The following is a 5362-nucleotide window of genomic DNA, read 5'->3' as shown; positions in this document are numbered from 1 at the left end:
TGCCCCTATTTTTATTAATATTGAGCAGAAGCTCATATAGTGTGTGTGTGTGTGTGTGTGTGTGTGTATGTATATGTCTAAATGTAATATGTAACGTTAAAGGGGAACTCCACTGATTTTACATGTCAAAGTTTAAAGGTGTTGGCAACTGCATAAGTGAAAAAAGTTGTATAAAGCCAGTCAGCGCCAGTTGTTAACTTACTAGACCTTTGTAGTCTGCTCCTTATCTACACTTGAGGCTGCGAATTGTTGGAGGCCCAGTGGTATTGTGGGTAATGTAGGCACCAGGTTTTGACAAGGAAGAAGAACGTGTGCAATGAAAAGGACCATATCTCTGCTTTTGCTGCGGTTTAAACACTTTTTCTAAAGTGTCACTGTGAGTCAGAGTGCAATGCTAAAATGGATGGAGTACTCTTTTAAGGGAAGAAACCCACCAAACACAGCGGGCTGGGTAGAGCTGCTGGCTTCCTGTTATTTCTAAGAGAAGCAGCAAATCCCTCTTGGGGAGCATGATAGGCTTAGCCTGACATTGCCAGACCAAATCCCAAAAGAGCTAGGAGATTCATCTGGTTCCAAGGCGACTAAGATCCCACAAGGGAAAGATATTTTACATTCAAGCGTCAACCAAGACACTGATTAGAGCAAGCCCTAATATACAAAAATAAGGACGTGACTTGACTGGCATGCAATATACAAGGTTGATTAATACAAATTTGTTCTACAATTCTAAAATCCCAGATTATTAAATAAAAATGACACACCATGCTTATTCATGAGGGCGTGTGTCGCATCATTTAGAATACAAATGTGGGAACTAATAGGGTGATGTCCACAATGGTACACTCCTTGTCTTGTTAAACCACCTAATACTACAGTAGGCTTTATATGAGAAGTCATTTCACTCGTCATGAAGAGAAGTGCTCAGCCTGTGGAAATACGTGTTGGAGGGTCTAATGAAAAGATGCTTTTGAGTTGCATCATGGGAAATGTAAGATTCAATATTTTGGAGGTTGTCCTATCCTAGGGACTGAAAGTCCGGAAAACATAACCTCTGCTGCTTCTATTTGAATCTGCCTCTCACTAGTACCCTGACTGCAGTATGGAAAATCAACATACACATTTGGTCAAATTAAACAACAAAGATTTTCATGGAATGCTTATAACAATATAATAATAATAGTAAAATAAAATAAGTGGAGAGCCATTTTAATGTTTTTTGCAAAGTTTTTTGAAGGAGACTAGAAAGAGTCTGACTTCATTTGTGTTCATATCCGCAAAAGTTGTACTGCATTGAATAAAAACCTCTGAGACGTAATGTGTCATCTTTAACATTTTCTCATCTCATAACTGCAGACCTTCTGGTCCCACAACAACTCTCACCGTGACGCAAGTAAAACACACATAACGTACATGCATGCATGCATAGTATTGGTGCAGAGAAAAGGTGTATGGGGAGAAATGTAGGAAGAGGAGGGAGCAGGGGTCGTGGTGGACTTTAGGGTAGAGAGACAGACGGACAACGTCACTACCATGGATACAACATGGATCGCTTTGCTTGCTGTTTGTTACCTTTCCACCCTCTCTGTCTCCCCATTAGTCATTATGATCAACGAGGGACATGAAAGTTCACTGCCTTCATTATTGACAGATTGCTGAACATGGTAAGTCCACGCTGTCTAATAATTATCAGACACACTTGTGTGATGTACATTGCCATTTTTTTAAAACAAAAAGCTTGTTGCCAAGGCCAAATAAACTCAAAGCTGTCTCTTAATTACATCCATGTTGCTTGGTTACAAATTCCAAAAGAAGGGCCATGATATTATTTTAAGAGTAAGACTGTTTTATCATCTTTATGTCTGCTGCTTTCTACCACCAGGTGTCACTGTTGTAAAGGAGGTACTCCTTGAGACTCTTGAGTATAGACAGTATGAGAGTAAAGATGGCGACTGCTAAATGTACAGTGCTATGCTACTGTGCTAGTGACTAAGAGCTTTTGTTTTATGCTATGTGCATCCTGTTGAAGTAAACGGCACATTCATCACCTATGGAGCTGACAGGATCCCAAAAAGAAGAAGTTTATTTAGTTGTGTAAGTCAATTTTCAACATATTGCATCCCACCAAAGCAATTTTGCTATCCTAGCCTCCGATTGACCCTGCTATACATCATTTTTACATTCGAAACTTTTACATTGAAATCTACTTTTGAGTCATATATATATAAGCCTGTTGTTTTTTTGGTTTGAACTCAAAATGATAGATTTGAATGATACATTCCAACCCATATGAGGAAAAAAATATGACGATAGATAAGGTTACAGGGATAAATCCAAAATATCTCCGCATGCTACCAGATAAGAGACAATGAGGAGGTTTTTCAGAACGAATGATTCCCTGAGAGGCCCAGTGCAGTATTTCACTGCATCTGTCTACTGTAGAAGACCGTATACATGAAAAATATTAGATTCATCTTTTTTTGCCTGATGGAGGCAGTGCAACAAGCTGTGAACACAATATTGACTATCCCTTCATAAAAGCTTATATAGCAAACCTGTTAGCAAACGGTGACCATTGACACATGTGCAGACATGGGGCAGCATTACAAGTTATTTGGAATCATGTCCAGTATTCGCTCTCATTTTAGCTCCGTTTTGGTCACCACCGGAAATATCTTGCTCTTAGGCCCTGAGCAGACAGAGTGCTTTTCAGCAGCCTGGTGCAGCTTTTGGTAATTGTTTTCAATGACAGTCAAGCGTTTAGGGCACTGCTTATGCGTTGCTGAGTGCTTCGCGTTTTCCCCCTCTTTTTGCAGGAGCGCCCCAAACGCCACCATTTGTAAAAACGTCAACTAAGAGCAGAAAAGCGCCTGACGCCATGAGCATTTTTTTTTTCATTGTGATGTCTTTTGCTGGATACCTGGAGCTACATGACTTTACTAACCGTAGTTAACATGATCTGTACAGAAAACAACGGAAGACAAAGTTCCTGCTTCAGCTTCCAGACCTGGTCGGGATGCACAGTGGAGGCTTTGAGTTGCCTTCCGGGCCAAAGCAACGTTCAATGGGGAAACTCCAATTTGACCGACCAAGTGACGCAGGAGTGACCAATGATGGGCCAGTAAGTTTAGTCTTTACCTGCAGTGAATACATGCCTGTGAAGGGAAGGATCATTATTGTACCTTATGGGATCCTTTTTTTAATATAAAAAGATATCCATTGACTGTAGAAAATGAAACCTCATGACTTGTTATGCCCACTAGCAGCACCATGAGGTTGACAATTATTGTGATGCAATTTGGTACACAAAGATAAAAAAAAAATCTTTGTGATATCACTTTTTAATTTTCAAATGTATATAACCCCTTTGTGTGTCTCCCTCTATGTCTTTGTCTCTAACTTCCAAATGTACCCTTCCAAAGTTCTGATTTGGCATGTTCATGTCTCTATAATGTTGCCATACTGATGCGCTTGGAGCTGCAGTGGCCCGTGGCTAACCAGTCATGACACCGCATGGCGTCACTTGTCCCCCACAATGTGTTGTCTCTGTATGCTCACATGCCCTCGTTGCAATCCCTCAACAACTGAACTCTATGCACGCATGTGTGCAGGTCACCAAGTGGACGGAAGGAATGTTGTTTCTAAGTGTGAAGTGAGGAGAATAGATAGATAAAAGAGGGGTTGTGCCCCTTCCTTGTTCTGTAATAGGCTTGCAGAGCCAGACTACATTAAACAAGTTCAGTTTCCATCAGTAATTCCGGTCTGGAAAACACCATGTGAGAATCAGCTGAGTCCAGTATTGCCTTTAAATAAAACTGCTGCATATCAAATTCATAAACAGATTATGGAAAATTAAAAGGATGGATTTTTCAAAGTTTGCATGCCAACTTCTGTGGTTGTCCTTGAATCAAAGACCCACACAGTGTTGATTAGACCTCTGCAAGGTGGACCTGTACAGGCTGTGCTTGATTGGCATCTCCCTTTTAAGGCCTTGCACACCCACGTGTTTCAATATAGAAATAGAATAGGACTTGACATTTTTTTCCCGTGGTCTTTAGACTAGTACAAAAGAAATGGGTCATTGTTGTTAGTTGTTATGATGTCAGTGGGGCCGTAAAGTGTTGTGCAGCTTGTCAGAAAGAGAGCCGATGAAGCTTCCGGTGACGGATGGCTGGCTAGTTAGCTAGGTAGCAGCAGGCACTGAGATGGAGGGGCCGTTAGATCCAGCGCTGCTGCCGGCCACCAGCTCGCTGTTTACAGCATTTTTCTCTAACCAGTGTAGCATTAAAGCTAACAAGCTATCTAACTAGCCAGCTGTCTGCTAGTAAACTGTCTAGCTAGCTAGCTAGCTAGCTTGCTAATTCCACCATGCTTTAATGCCACACCGGTTAGAGAAAATGAGCTGAATAAAGTTGTCACTCATCTGACGATAGCATTGTGCTTTCCTACGCTGTGACAAGAGTGTATGAATTAAGCATTAGGTTTTTTAAATTTTACTCATGTACTCATGTACGTTACTACCGCACTACTCGTCTGAGTCATTATTGCAAAACCACACCTCAGTGCAACTTGCGGTAAGTCTCTTTAGTTCATACGAAAGTTAGACTGCTACAACGTAACGCAATTACAACTGGCAACGGTACACGTAAAAATGGCCGCCACTCTGACCATCCTGTTACGTTGACCTGAATCAGAATGTCCCTTATACTCCCATTCTATTTCTATGCTTTTCAATTATAAGACAAAAGTATGCTGTTCCTTATTAAAAAATACTCATAATTGGTAAATGGTAAATGGACTTATACTTGTATAGCACTTTTCTTGTCTGCCGACCACTCAAAGCACTTAACACTACATGTTCATACACCCATTCACACCCATTCATACAGTGATGGCGGTGCAAGGTGCCACCTGCCCATCAGGACTATCTAATCATTCATACCCATTCATACACCGCCAGAACAGTTTTGCCCAAGGACACATCAACATGGACTAAAGACACAAGATTTGAACTCTCGATGTGTATTTTAGAGGCTTGGCGCCCATGCAGGGAGCTGAATTAAGGAAAGTAAAACGTTTTAAAATAAAACATTACATAGCCCTGATGAAGACCCCTGTCTGTCGCAACACGCTGGTTATTTTAAATACATATAGCCACGTAAAAAATATTTGCATATTAATTTTGCACAAACCCTATTCTCTAAGGACTCTTGCATGTTATTCTCTTTTGAGACCATATTCCACCCATGCAATAAGTGCTTCAGAACATTGAATTATTACACGATTTAAATTTAAAAAACAATGGCACTTTGGGGGCAACCGCAACACTAGAGCTCACTAGAGGGCAAACATTCACTTTTGTTGA

This window comes from Anarhichas minor, unplaced genomic scaffold (assembly GCF_050575085.1).
Source record: "Anarhichas minor isolate MPS153535 unplaced genomic scaffold, ASM5057508v1 ptg000020l, whole genome shotgun sequence".
NCBI classification, from domain to species: Eukaryota; Metazoa; Chordata; class Actinopteri; order Perciformes; family Anarhichadidae; genus Anarhichas; species Anarhichas minor.
This window is presented reverse-complemented; position numbering follows the sequence as displayed.